The 16094-nt window shown below is 38.5% G+C and overlaps 1 long non-coding RNA gene across 1 annotated transcript in view; it reads left to right on the top strand.

Annotated features, from left to right (window-relative positions):
• LOC131381662 (uncharacterized) overlaps window positions 1-16094 on the top strand; it is a 231768-nt gene that overhangs the window by 127647 nt on the left and 88027 nt on the right. The gene's annotated exons all lie outside the window — the stretch shown is intronic.

Raw genomic sequence — 16094 nt, 5'->3', positions numbered from 1 at the left:
CTCACAAGGCAATGCGAAGAGGCAGAGGCTAATACAGTGATACAGACACATGGACTGGTTAACAGAGCTTGCCCTAGGTATGTATATATACACATATTCATACATCTTTTACTTGCTGATGAATATTTTAAGAGGTTTAAAATTATCTAATTATTTGAAAATTTTGATTAATTTTAAATTTCTTAAATCTTAAGTAAATTTGGTTTACTTCCAAATCACAGTGGTAGCAGTGTAAACTGATGTGATTTGGCAACCTGACATAACATGACTCAGAGCATCTAGGACATGAGAGGTATTCATGGGAGTCAGTAGTCTTTGGCACTTCTTTGGGGGATGCTAAAGAACCAACAGACTAGGGTTTGGGAGATGGAGAGACAGATGTTACCTGAGAAAAGTAGGCAGGCTTTATAGCTGAGGGGCAGAAGGCTATATTTTGTAGCTTGGGAGAGGCAGCAAGAATCAATTTGGTGAGTCAAACTGAGACTCAATAGAGAACATTGGGTACTTGGTGGACTTCAAAGGCTGTTTTCTGGGGAACTTGAAAAGAGGACGATTCAGTAGTTCAAGAAGAGAAGATCTAAGAAATCCTTCTGTGGTCTCAGTAGGTTCAATGTCAGAGATCTGCACCCAGGTGCCCCAGTCTTGTCAGGATAAAACTTGGCTTAAAATATGCAGGGTTCCTAGACCTATCTTTCCTCAAAAGGGATTTAGCAAAACTCTTCTCTCTTATTGGAAATAGAGTAATAATCTCAAGCTGTTTGAAAGGGATAACTACGTGGTATGAGAAGGACTGGGGTAGGGTTACCACTTGGTGCTCAAAGCTGTCTGCTTAGAATTTTACAGCAATCAGGCCTAAATAGCTGCCGGTGTAATGTACTTGATTTAGTATTTTATTATAAATATTTATCTTCTCTCACTTCTAGGAACATGTGGTAAAACAAAAATTTAGCGATTTATTACACTCCTTCAATCATCTACTAGAGAAATGGCAATATTCAACTCTGATATATATGAAAATCTAGATTCATGCCAGATTTAATTGGTATAGCATTAGAGGTCATCCCTTCTCCTTATATGGGTGAGAAAACTGAACACTGAAACATTGAGGGTCATACAATATCATGGTAGAACAAGATTTCTTATATTTCCACCACACCATACTTTCTCTACTCCCAGAGTTATTTTAAGTGCAAATCAAAAAAAAATCATCAAATTCCCCTAATGCAAAAGCATATGGATGAGCTTTAGGAGCTCTGTGAACCTCCAACATTTTCAGCACAATTTAGTATATGTATGTATATTTTTCTGCAAAAACATTCTCAAAGGGGCTCCTGTAAATGTTAAAACATACTGCAAACTACTTATATTGGTGGGATGGGGGGAGTATCTAATATTTCCTGCTGACCATTTTGTCTCCTCTCCTTCTACCACTTATTGTCACACAAATTTTTACTTGAGTTATTCTCCTTTATAGAAGCCCCCAAAAAACCAAGAGGTGAATCGGGCTATATATTTGGCCATATTTAGTGTATAAAATTCAGACAATTTTTAATGATTTTGGAACAATATTTTTATGCTTGCATAAAACATAGGGTTTCATAAACCTCAGAGGAAAATTTGGAATTGTATCATTCTCTTGATCTGGTTATATCAGGATTTTGTGTTAACAGTAATTCTTTTCATGAAAAGCAGATGTGATTCAACTTCTTTCTTAATGTCCAAGCTGCAAGTGACCACTAAACAGCCAGAAGTTTGTCACTTCATACTTAGGAGAAGAAATTTTTTGGCCATTCAGGGAGTAAGGAAGACTCTCTAAATGATATTCAAGAAGCAGTGTGGTCTTATACAAGGACCACTAGGTTTGGGTCTTGAAACTTTGTCCCATTCTCAGCCTTGCCACTTACTAGCTATGAAACTTTAGGCTCATTACTTAACATTTCTGTGTTTCAATTTTCTCACCTGTAAAATAACCACAAAAATACTATCTGACTTGCTGATACTCAGTGTTGATTGATATGTCTGTTATGGGTTGAATTGTGTCCCAACCTCCAAATTTATACATTGGAGCTCTAACCCCAAGTACCTCAGAATATGACCATATTTGGACATAGGGACTTTAAAGAGGTAATTAAGTTAAAATGAGGCCATTAGGTTGAGCCTTAATCCAATCTGACTGGTGTCCTAATAAGAAGAGTGTATTAGTCCATTCTCACACTGCTATGAAGAAATACCCAAGACTGGGTAATTTATAAAGAAAAGAGGTTTAATTGACTCACTGTTCCACATGTCTGGGGAGGCCTCAGGAAACTTACAGTCATGCTGGAAGGGGAAGCAAACATATCCTTCTTCACATGGCAGCAGGAGAGAGAAGTACAGAGTGAAGTGGGGTAAAAGCCCCTTATAAAACCATCGGATCTCGGGAAAACTCACTTACTCTTACAAGAACTGCATGGAGGAACTACTTCCATCACCTCCCACAAGGCCCCTGCCCCCACATGTGGAGATTACAGTTAGGATTACAATTTAAGATGAGATTTTGGGTAGGGACACAGCCAAACCATATCAAAGAGGAAATCAAGACACACGAAAAGACATGGACGCGTGAACACAGAGGAAAGCCCACATGAGGACTTGTAAGAAGGCAGCTGTCTTCAATCCAAGGAGGGAGGCCTCAGGAGAAACCAAACCTGCCAACAGTTTGATCTTGCACTTCTAGCCTCTAAAACTGTGAGAAAATAAATTTCTGTTTTTTAAGGCCCCCAGTCTGTGATATGTTGTTGTGGTAGCCCTACAAAACTAAGACAATGGCAAAGTCTGCTGTTAAATCTATTAATTACTAAAGATGTGTAAGAAATTGCTTTTGATAGCAGAGTAGATTTTATTACTACAAGTGATTTCAAGTTGTTTAGGTCACTTTTCTCTCCATCCCGATTGATTCTTTCTAATTTCCAGAAAGCAATTGTTGGTATTCTTCTGCAACTTAAACCCCAGATAAATATCAGAATTGGAAGGTATTTTTTAAATCATTCTACTCCAACCCCTTATATTATGGAAGAGAAATTGAGTCTCAAATTCATACAATTAGCCATTTCTGTAAAATAGGGGACTGGCTTACCAAGTACCTTTGTCATTGGAGTATTGCAAAGAAAAACATAGATAATTCCAGTAGAGTGCTTAGCACAATCCTCAGTAGGTAGCAAGTGCTCAGTATACAGTAGCTCTTTATCATTGAGAAAGGGCAAATAGCTTGGTCTGGGTCTCATTGCTAATTATTGGTAAATCTAACCTTCCAATAATGCTTGGGGGTATTGAAACTCTCAGATTTCCCCCAAATCCAAGCCCAGTGAGTTTTCCCAACAGCAATAAACCTGATCTAATTTAGAATAAACTTATTGGGAGCCTGATGAGCTTCTATAACATTTGGTTTAATTTGTCAACGGGAACCACAAAACACATGGGGAGCTAAAGTGTGTAGAACCCTCACATGCCTTGGACTCAGTCAAAGCCAGGCTAAACTACTGAGCCCACAAGTTAACAGCCTATTCTCTGAGCCCCTTCTCCTTTCCTTCTGGAAGAAAAACAGAAGCACAAAAGGTAGTCCAGTGGAGGTCCCTGGCCCACCAGCTCATTCCATGGGGCCATCACCAAAGATAAGCTGATCAGTAGCCTGCATCTGGTGGGAACTAGTCTGCACAGTCCACCAACCCGCAGCCTGAGCCCCTCCTCATCATTAGAAAAACAAAAAGGCCCTGGATTTCCCTTTGACCCTTGTCTTGGCTAGCTGCATGGATTCTCTCCAGCTGTGTTGAATCATGCCTTTCTACCTTTCTATGCTTTCCCAGCATTTCCTTTTCTAAGTAACACAGGCAAATGCCCAGACTCAAAATCTTTCCCGACTTGCAGTCTGGATTTCAGTGGAATACTCTTTCATGTTCAGCTTTGGAGATTATAGTAAAGATTACATTAGGGACAGTTACCTGCCAGCTATTAACCATTGCCTCATTGCCTCTGGCCTGACCTGAATTCACAGAGGGCATGGTCACCCGACAACTTAATCAATGAGCCCCTTTGGCTTTAGGGTGGCAGGGGCCAAGAGCTCCATCAAAGAAGCCTATGTGCTTTCAGCAACTCAGAAGATTCCAGTTGTTTTCAGCAGGCCTGAGAGGTTAAAATAAACAAATAAGAAAATGCCAGGTTGCCCTCTCATTTTTTCTCATACCCTGTGCCAGCCAGGGCCAGGGCTGGACAGGCTGCCCCTAAAGAGACTGCAGTGGTGCCCATGATGCCAAGCCATGCGACCAGAGCTTTCCCTGCACTAAGTGCCTGCCTTTCTCTCCTCATTCCACTCTCCATTTCTAAAAATGCATGAAATATCCATTGCTGTATAATTACCAAATGAATAAAAGGCTCTCCAACCCCTCTCTCCTAGCACAGGGTTCATCCAGGTTAAGGCTGCAGCTGGCAGCTTTTGGGTACATTAACACTTTCAGCACTGTTTGAAAACAAAACCTGGTGCAGAAAATCTGTTGGAATTTGCGACCATCATCAGTTGCAATTTTCCTGTCCCATAGCAGTAAGGCCTGGGATGTGAGTGAGATCTCCGTGTTGGCATTACAAGATAAATACATGTCTTCTCTGTATGCCTTCAGCCTTTAGGCCTTTGCAGGGCTTTTTAAAAAGCTCATAAACATGTTTGGCTGCCAGACAGCTCACAGAAAAGAGGCTGCTCACTGAGCGATTATTCAATCGGGGGTCCTACTTACAGGGCAGCTTCAGCCCTGTAGTTTGTGTCCTTTGAGATGCATAGATCTTCTGAATTGGAATGGAACTGAAAGAATTTCTTAACTATTTATTGGCTAGTTTTAAATACAAGCATTCAGTTTTTAGACTGAATACAAGAGCATTGTGTGCCCCTTGTGCCTAAGAAGACAAGAAAAATTGTGTAAAGCATTTGTGAATGTCTATTCCCCTTCTGCACTGAGTTGAATTTATTGTGTGTGTGTGCATTGAATTTGTTATGTGAATGCACATATACATACCTGTGAGGGTAAAAGGCGGTCAAGGCAGGACCTCTTTATAGCTTAGGGAAAATGTTGCAACTCAGCTGCTTCTGATGCTGTTCTCAAAAGTCACCAGTGAGCTTCTCATTGCCAAACCCAGCGGCCAATTCTCAGTCCTCAAGCTCCTTGATGTCCTGGTAACACTCAATACCATTGATCACCTGCGCTGTTTCTTTGCAAAAGCATATGAGACCCTGCACCACGTGATTCTTTCTGATCTCCCTGACTACCACCCTTTCACTGGTCTTCAACCTCTTTTGGTCCCTAAATGACTGAATTCCGTCAGTATGATCGGGTCATCAGCCATCTTCTCTTCTTCCTGCAGTCTCACTTGGGACACTCTATTCCCTACCAGGATATCAAAGATTGCCACTATGTAAATGACTCCAAAATGTACATCCGTGGCCCAGCCTCTCCTACCTAATATTATCTCTTTCTCTGTTCAATCTAACTGTCATACCGGTACCTCAAACTCAGCATGCACACAATAGAATTCCACATGTGTACCCTTACTCTCCCCCAGGCCCCCTTCCAGGCCTGTTCATGATCTTACATTCCTAGTTTGTATTTAGGTCACCAGCATCATCTAATTACCCAGTCTCAAAACCCCAAAGTCATCTTTATTTCTTCCCCTTGCCCCTTCATGGGACTGTTAGTGAATCCATCTGGAAACCTAAATGTCTTGTGTAATTTTTTCCTTCTCCATTACCTCTGCCACTACACTGGTCAAGCGTCTATTATTCTCACCAAGAGTATTACTAGGATCTCTAAGAATTTCATGGCTCTCTTTCCCCTTTCTTCCACACCATCCAATGCATTACACTCAGATGAATCATCCCACAACATGGTTTTTATTATATTACTCCTCACCCAAAAATCAATGGCCCCACTACCCATACAATAAAATCCAAACGCTTTAGCCTAAAATTAAAATCACTCCAGGATCTGGCCAATAGCCATCCTGCGTTCAGCCAAATGTAACTTTCCAATGTTTCCTATTAAGTATTTCCCTTCAACATTTATGTCTTTATTCATGTTGTCCCCTTGTCTAGAATCCCCACCCATCTCTTTGTGTTCAAATTTAAAGACTTGAGACATGACATAAAAACCACCTTCTCCTTAAAGATTTTTCAGATATCTTCTCCTAGCCCAGCACATCAGAGAAATTATTTACCTGGATTCTCAATGGTTTATCTGTAGCTTTGTATGGCATGTTCTACCAAAGATTCAAAAACAAATAAAAATATAATATAATCTTCCTATCTAGACTAAATATTGCCTTAGAATAGGGTCTCATCTTACCCACTGCAGTGGACTGAATGTTTGTGCCCCCAGTTACATTCATGTTGAAATGCTAACGTGCAATGTGATGGTATTTTGAATTGGGACCTTTGGGAGATAATTAGGGTTGGATGAGGTCATCAGGATGAGGCCCTCAGATGAGATTAGTGCTCTTATAAGAAGAGACACCAGAGATCTTTCTCCTCTTTCTTTATCTGTCTTCTCAGCATACACAAAGAAAAGGTAAAGTGAGCACAAAGCCAGAAAAAGAGCCCTCCCCAGAACCTGACCATACTGGCACCCTAAGAAATAAATTTCTGTTGTTGTGGTAGCCCAAGACAACTAAGACACTCATTATATGTACACATTGCTTAACATTCCTAAATCTTTGTCAAATAAATGAATGGATATATGAGTGGAATATGTGTCAAAAAATTGTCTTTGATCTCTGATGTCCAGCAGAGCCTGCCACTCAAGGATTCTGACTCCTCTTCACTGCTCTGGCCACACCCCTGCCCCGGCTTCACCTTAGCCCAACCACTGCAAGCTTATCCCTCCTTCTAAGCCAGAGATGGTTAAGAGTCTAGATATTGCCTACAATTGCTATTTTTCTCAACACCTTAGTGTTTTTCTAATTTCAAGTTAGTTGCCAGCATTTAAAAATTGGGAGATTTCATGTGAATGTATGGATTTGGGCCATGGTGGACCCTCAGTGACAACTGACTACCACTTATAGATGGGGCTTGTACTGTTCAAGCCACAGCTCCAAATAGTTAATGTGACTTTCAGTGGCCCTTGTATAAGTATTTGAGTTCAAGAGCCACATTCTCCATCTTTTTCCACTCTCTCACAGCTCCATAGCTAAATTCTGCATCTCTAATTTTGCCCTTCTCATACCAGGAAGAATTCACCAACTACCAAAGCCTGAAATTGACTCTCCTCACCTCTTTGCATTTCTGTAGAACAACAGAGTTAACTAAGTCTCCAGGAAATTTGGGTATGCCACCGTTATACTCTCTGACTTTTCTCGTTTCTTTAGGTCAAAAGGTTAAAGGTGAGATTCCAGGAAAGTGGCCTGTGGTATTAACTTTTACAAATGGTGATTGATAGAACTGGTATTCAAACCCAGGTCTTATGGCTTCAGGTTGTATTCTTTATTTTGATGATGAGTTCTTTCTTCACTGGTCTGTGCTGTTGTCTTCTGCAATTCAATCCAACTTAATTCAGCAAATATTTGTTAAGTACTGAAACTGTTACAGGAACTCACTGCTTTCTGTCCTGGATCAGTAAACATTCTCATTCTAGGTATTGAGAATTCTCATTCTTCAACTGGATACCCTGCCTATGGACAGAGGATAGCCACTAGAGATAAATTCTCTCCTTTACTTAATAATGAACATCAACTTTGTTTAAGCATCATGGTAGATCCTAGGAATAAAATGGTAAATAAAACTGATATTTCCTTGTCCTCATGAGGCTTAAAATATATTAGCCCTTAAATATATATTATATTTTTCAAACAAATTAAGAATTCCTATAAGGTAAGAGCTGCGTATTAACTCTCTTTGAATGATACAATGGACTGAATTCAGTAGGTACTTTATTGTTGCTATTGATGACAAATGTTCTCAGTCACTCCCAGGTGGAAGCTGCGCTTGTCCCTGCCTTCTCTGCTGTCCTTCAAAGCCACTCTCTGGCTCCTAGCAGCTGGTTCTTATAGAACTATACTCTTGTCCTTAGAATTATAGGATAAGAACATGTCAGGTCAGTTTTATGGACATGTGACCTAGATAGTCACACAGGGCCCTATGTTTGGTTTAATGCTCTGTTGTTACTGTCTTGAAATTCTTAATGATTCTAGTCAAGGAGCCCCACCACTTGTGTAGTCCATTCTGAGAACAGAGTTGGCGGTGGCAGCTGATACATCTTTAATGTCAACACTATCACTTGTCAATAGGCTCCTCTTCAGTATGCCTTTAGTCCTATTCAAATGCAAAAAAACAGTAGGGATATAGTTTGAAAGATATCTCCATATTTGAAGCTGTTCGTATTCCGTGGTGCCTGACAGAGTACTATGTTCTAAGCCACACACACAAAAAATAAATAAATAATGATGATGATGCTGAGATAACGATGTCATGTTTGTTCACCTAGATTACTGGCATCTTTAGGTTCAGTGTGCAATGATTCTTAAAGTGAGAGTCCTGGACCAGCAGCATCAGCATCACCTGGGAACTTAGAAATGCAAATCCTTGGTCCCCACCCCAGACTCAATGAATTAGAAACTCTAAAGGTGGTTCCCAGTTATCTGTGTTTTAATGAGCCCTTCTGATGACTCTGGCGTCTGGTGAAAACTGGTAACCACTGGGCCATGGCATTGTCGCCTCTTGAGAGCAGAGTCCATGTCTCCACAGACTGTCTACCTTCTACTGTTTCTCAACCAGGTGTAGATAATTTAATATTGACCCACCGTGGAACAACTGAGAAATAGTTGGGCTCAGAGAACTTTTCTTTAATGAGTTTATATGAATAGAGGGGAAAGGAGCAGGATTGGTTTTTTTCTTGGGCAACGTATTTGTTTATCTTGCTCCTTTGAAGTCAGAGCCAGTAATGTAGAAAGTTTTGGTGGCTAAAGCTGAACATCTGAGTGAAATAGAAAAATATTTTAATTGTTTCCCTGCATATACACATTTCAGAGATAATGCCATAGAGTCCTATTGCTGAGAGTGACCTTACATCATAAGTTTCCACTCCCGCATTTTATAAATGAGAAAACTGAGACCCAGAGAGATGAACTTACTTGCCTGAGGTCACCCAGTTTTCCCCCAGGATTCACTAAAGGAGATTTATTAAGGTAAAAGTCAGGATCACCTTGCTGATAATTTGGCTTCCGTCATGACTGAGCAGTTAGGTATTGGATAAGAAAGAAGCAGCCACTTGTCCAGAAGTTCTATTAATTGCTTTGCCATGAGCAATTCATACATTTCCTCCCTGTCTTCTCTTAGGTGGCTTGATTTCAGAACACATACGTATTTTTTGAAAGACAGCCTTCACGTTCTCTACTTTTCAATGTTTTATTTTTCCTTTGCGGTTGTACATCTCACCCCAGGAAGACAACACGGTGGCCGAGCTGTGTAGTTAATGAGCTACGTAGTTGATGACCAACCGTCACCCCCTGGGAGGAGGATGAGTCCTGCTTGTAGGTGGCGGTGCTCAGCTCCAAGCTGCTTATCTCCACACCTGGTTCTCGTTGCAACACCAAAAGTATTTCATGCTTATTAAGCATCATCTGTTCTCAATTTTTAAACCACAAGTTTGGCTTGGTTTGTTTTTAATAAGTGGTTACAACAGAGTCCACCTTTTCAGTGTGATGATGTCTCTCAAACCCAGCTATTGGCATCTTTTAAATTTGGATTAATATGACTATCATAGGAGGATAAAAACATGAAGAACATAAATCCTGCAATGTCTTACTTTCTTCTGCCTAGATACAACACAGATTTATTTCCAACACATGTATAAAAAAGGATAATCATGTTTAAAGGAAAGGGTATAACAATCTTTATCTTTGCATGGTTTTCCATGTCTTAATGTTTTCTTCCCCAATTTTGAATTTAAAGAAGTTCTAAATTTTATGCAAAATTAGTTTGGAGGATTAAGTCAATGAACCCTTCATCATTGCCCAGTTTCTGTTTATCAGTATTTTGCAATTGGTATAACTTGGTTTTTTGACAGCCAGTAGTTATTTATGTGGTATTTTGTCACTGCACTTGGCCACAAAAGAGTTAAGACATTTATATTCTTTTAAGATGAGAAAGTAAGGAGTCTATTTGCTCCAAGTTATATATAATTGTAAAGTCACAAGCTTTAAAAAAAATAAAGATACGTAACTGATAGTTAAATTTTAACAGGAATTTCCAGGTTCCTTTATAATGCATTTTTAAATGCCGATTGCCTGGTGTTAAACACACATAACAATTCATGTATTGGGCAGGGATATTTTAGTCTTGGTGTTGGGCAGGTATATTTTAATTTTAGCATGTTAAATTCTTTGATTTTGGGTTAGTGTCACAAGTGTGGGCCAGCATGGCACAAGTCTGCAGCCATCTCAACTCTCTTCCTTTAAAAAAAAGACAACCTGAATTAGGGGAAATGATTAATTTTCTTTCTAATATAAATATTATGGATGTTTCCAAGTTCTAGCTTCAGGAGAAATGGCCCTCCTATAAATGACCAGCAACAGTATAAACCCTCTTCCTGTGTGATTTCAAAAGTTAAGTCTTCTTCACAAATATTTCTAATAAGCCCTATGACACGCTTGTATGTTGCACAGACTGGTCCCATCACAACCTTTGCTCATTATGATTTAATTGTCCAGTGTCATCAACTCTGAGCTAGGTGAGGTCAGAGTCCTCTTCTACCTTTTTGCCACTGTATCCTCAACATCTAGAACAATGCCTGGCACATTATCTGTGCTGGATTAGTCTCTTGGGTGTGGATTAAATGAATGAGTGAATAAATGACTAAATGAATGGGTGAATACCAGAAACATATGTGTTCAGATTATTCATCCTTAAAATTCAAAATTTAGATTTACATGAATGAGAGAAAAGTAGAGAAATCACAAGAATACTAACATAAATTTCTATATTATTCCTAGGGAATGTCTCTAAATTAATATTACTCTTCAGTAATTATATACTAATCAAATGTATTAACTGGATTATACCCCCCAATTATCATTTCTGTAATTCCTAATATTAGAAATTTTTTTCAATGTTTATGAATCACTATGTAATATTTTGTTTATAGTTGATCTAAAATATTTTCTCATGGGCAAAACAGAAATTGTAGTTTTCTTTTCTGAAAAGTTTACGCAAATCGGTAAAGAGATGTAAGAACTTTGCAAATGTTTAATAGTATGTTTACATTTTCGTTCCATTTGGAATTCTAAGTCAATGGTTAACAGAAATCACAAAGAAATTAGTTTTTTACATCAGTCCAGTCTTTTACAATTCAAAATTCCAGATCAGTAAATTTAAAAAATACAAAGAAAGATTATTAATATCACAGTTTGTGATTGATTCCTCTATTAGTGTTGTCAATAAATTATCCTATAGTATGAGTCAAACTCTTTAGTCATTGAATAAAATACGTTTCTACCACTCTCTTCTACCTTCAGCTATTGGCATCCAAGGCATTTCTTTTCTCTGGGGTATATACAATATTTTCAAAATTGCTTTTTATTTTAATATTCTCCACACCTCTTAGCAAGATTTTAATACCAATAAGAAACAGAATTGCCCTCCTTTGGGAAGGATTCAGATTCCAAATACTGGTCCTCAAGCTCTGTTCTCTTCTACATCTACAGTAAGTCCACATTTAACCTCATTCATAGGCTCTTGGAAACTGCAACTTCAAGTAAATGACCTAAAAAGGATCCTCAAGTAACTTTGTTTTATCCCATGTAGATGAGAAAAATGAAATTGGTTTTGTTCTAAGTTGTTTCACTTAAAGTCACAGTTTGGCAAGAACCTATGGATAATATTAAGTGAAGACTTACTGTACTTGCATCTTTCAGGAAAATTCTAACCTTTGCTTATCTCACATATCAATGCCAAAATAAAACTGTGCTAAGTTGGCTCCCAATGCCCAAATATTATTTAACCTAGAAAGAATCACATTTTTAACAAGGCACTGAAAAAATAAGTTAAAATACTTTCTCAAATGGTACAATGACTTCCTTTATTCTCACTCACAGATTCAACTAATTTTTTTTTTTGAGATGGAGTCTCGCTCTGTTGCCAGGCTGGAATGCAGTGGCATGATCTCGGCTCACTGCAACATCTGCCTCTCGGGTTCAAGCAATTCTCCCACCTCAGCCTCCCAGGTAGCTGGGATTACAGGCAACCGCTGTCATTCCCAGCTAATTTTGTATTTTTGTAGAGACAGGGTTTCACCACATTGGCCAGGCTGGTCTTGAACTCTGACCTCAGGTGATCTTCCCGCCTCAGCCTCCCAAAGTGCTGGGATTACAGGCATGAGCCACTGCACCCAGCCAACTTTTTTTTTATGGTCCCTTCTTAGTGTCCTACATTTTTACAGTCTTACAGTGTTTTCCCATATATTGTCTCATTTGACCACAATACAGCTCTGTAAATTGTAAAGACAACATATCATAATGGTTAGGGGTACAGGTTTTGCAGTGAAACTAAAGTTTTTATCTCTGACTAGTTGTGTAAACTTAAGCTACTTAACCTCTCTCAGCTCAGTTTCTCATTGTAAATAAGTAACAATAATATTTTTGACCCCACACAACTATTAAGAGAGTTAGATGGGGAAAAATGCATGGATAATATGGGCTACCTTGGTTGAAGCTGAGGCTCAGCTATACCTACATGTGAATTTTGTCACTATGTACACTGGTTTTGAGCAGCGTAACTTTTTCACTCAGACATATGTCTTAGAACTCTATGTATGTTAGAACAAAGAGATTGGCCTCCTGCCTTTTAAAGAGCCTTATAATATTTCGTAGTAGGTATTACGCAAACAATACAAAAAAGAGCAGGTGTCACTGTTCTTAGATAAAACAGACGTTAAAGCAACAACAGTAAAAAAGGACAATGAAAGGCATTACATAATGATACAGGGTTCAATTTAACAAGAAGACTTAACTATCCTAAATATATATGCACCCAATATTGGAGCATCAAGATTCATAAAACAAGTGCTTCCAGACCTATGAAAAGACTTAGACAGGCACACAATAACAGTGAGGAACTTCAACATCCCACTGACAGCGTTAGACAGATCAAGGCAGAAAACTAACAAAAGCATTATAAACTTAAATTCAACACTTGACCAGTTGGACCTAACAGAACACTCCACCCACCACCCATAGAATATTCATTGTTCTCATATGCACACAGAACATACTCCAAGATTGACCATGTGCTCAACCATAAAGCAAGTCTCAATAAATTCAAAAAAGTTGAAATCATACCAACCATACTATCAGACCACAGTGGAATAAAAACAGAAACCAACGTGAAGTTCTCTCAAAATCAGACAATTACATGGAAATTAGGCAACTTGCTCCTGAATGACTTTTGGGTAAACAATGAAATTAAGGTAGAAATCAAAAAATTATTTGAAATAAATGAAAACAGAAACACAACATACCAAAATCTCATACAGAAAACAGAAGCAGACCTAAGAGGAAAGTTTATGGTGCTAAACACCTATTTCAAAAAGAAAGATCTCATATTAACAATCTAACGTTACACCCAGACAAACTAGAAAGCAAGAACAAACTAACACCAAAGCTAGCAGACAAAAAGGAATAACTAAAATCAGAGAAGAACTGAGTGAAATTGACACCCAAAAATCCACACAAAGAAAGATCTATAAGCCACTGGCTAGATTAACAAAGAAAAAAAGAGAAGATCAAAATAAGCACAATCAGAATGACAAAGGTGAAGTTACAACTGATCCCACAGAAATAACAAAAGATCCTCAGACTATTATGAACACCTCTATGCACACAAACTATAAAATCTGGAAAAAAATGGATAACTTCCTGGAAACACGCAAACTCTCAAGATCGAATCAGGAATAAATTAAACCCTAAGCAAACCAATATTGAGTTCCAAAATTGAATCCATTATAAGAAAACCTACCAACAACAACAACAACAAAAAACCCAGCCCAGACCAGATGGATTCACAGCTGAATTCTGCCAGATGTACAAAAAACAGCTGGTCCCAGTCCTACTTAAACTATTCCAAATAATCAAGGAGAAAAGACTCCTCCCTAACTTATTCTGCAAAGACAGCAACACCCTGATACCAAAACCTGCAAAGCACAATGAAAAAAGAAAACTACAGGCTAATATCCCTGATGAATAGAGATGTGAAAATCCTCAATAAAATAAAAGTGAACCGAATCCAGCATCATATCAAAAAGTTAATTAACCATGATGAAGTAGGCTTCATTCCTGGGATGCAAGGTTGTTTTAACATGTGCAAATCAATAACTGTGATTTGCCACATAAACAGAATTAAAAACAAAAAACATATGATCATCTCACTAAACATGGAAAAAACTTTTGATAAAACCCACATCTCTGCATAGTAAAAGCCCTCAAAAAAACTGGACATTAAAGGAATATACCTCAAAATAATAAGAATCATCTATGACAAACCCACAGTAAACATCATACTGAACAGGCAAAAGCTGGAAGCATTCCCCTTGAGAACTGGAACAAGATGAGAATACCAACTCTCACCATTCCTATTAATATAGTACTTGAAGTCCTTGCCACAGCAATCAAGCAAGGGAGAGAAATAAAAGCCATCTAAATAGGAAAAGAAATCAAACTATCTCTCTTTGCTGCCAATAACATTCTATACCTGGAAAACCCTAAACATTCCATGGAGTCTGGAACTATTCAATAACTTCAGTAAAGTTTTAGGATACAAAAATCAATGTACAAAAAATTAGTATTATTTCTATTCACCAATAACATTCAAGCTGAGTGGCTCACGCCTGTAATCCCAGCACAGTGGGAGGCGAAGGCGGGCAGATCACAAGGTCAGAAGATCAAGACCATCCTGGCTAATGCGGTGTAACCCCGTCTCTACTAAAAAAAAATACGAAAATTAGCCGGGCATGGTGGTGGGCACCTGCAGTCCCAGCTACTAGGGAGGCTGAGGCAGGAGAATGGCGTGAACCCGGGAGGCAGAGCTTGCAGTGAGCCGGGATCATGCCACTGCACTCCAGCCTGGGCGACAGAGTGAGACTCCGTCTCAAAAAAAAAAAAAAAAAAAAGAAACTATTCACAGAGTAAACAGACAATGTACAAAATGGGAGAAAATATTTGTAAACTATGCCCCACAAAAAAATCTAATATCCATAATCTATAAGGAACTCAAATAATTGAATAGGCAAAAAAAAAACATTAAAAATGGGCAAAAGACATGAACAGACACTTCTCAAAAAAAAATACAAGCGACCAACAAACACATGAAAAAATACTCAACATCGTTAATCATCAAAGGAATGTAAATCAAATAGCCACAACGAAATACCATCTCACACCAGTCAGAATGGTTATTATTAAAAATTCAAAAAACAGCAGATGCTGGTGAAGCTGCAGAAAAAAAAGGAACACTTTACACTGTTGGTGGAAATGTAAATTAGTTCAGCTTCTGTGGACAGCAGTTTCAAGATTTCAAAGAACTTAAAACACAACTAACATTTGACCCAACAAATCCATTACTGGGTATGTACTCCAAGAAAAATAAATCTTTCTACCAAAAAGGCACATGAACTTGTATGTTCATTGTAGCACTATTCACAGTAGCAAAGACATGGAATCAGCCTAGGTACCCATTAATGGTGGTTTGGATTTTTTTTAATGTGGTACATATACACCATGGAATACTATGCAGCTGTAAAAAAGAATGAAATCATGTCCTTTGAAGCAAAATGGATGCAGCTGGAGGCCATTATCCTAAGCAAATTAATGCAGAAAACCAAATTACTCACTTATAAGTGGGAGCCAAACAATGGGTACTCATGGACATAAAGATAGCAATAATAGACACTGGGGACTACTAGAAGGAGGAAGGAGGGGGGCAAATGTTAAAAAGCTACTATGCTCAGGACCTGGGTGACAAGATCAATCATACTCCAAACCTCAGCATCACACAACGTACCCAAGTAACAAATCTACACATGTACCTCCAAATC

This window comes from Hylobates moloch, unplaced genomic scaffold (assembly GCF_009828535.3).
Source record: "Hylobates moloch isolate HMO894 unplaced genomic scaffold, HMol_V3 SCAFFOLD_17, whole genome shotgun sequence".
NCBI classification, from domain to species: Eukaryota; Metazoa; Chordata; class Mammalia; order Primates; family Hylobatidae; genus Hylobates; species Hylobates moloch.
The sequence above is the reverse complement of the archived record's forward strand: the minus strand, read 5'-3'. Positions and strand labels throughout refer to the sequence as shown.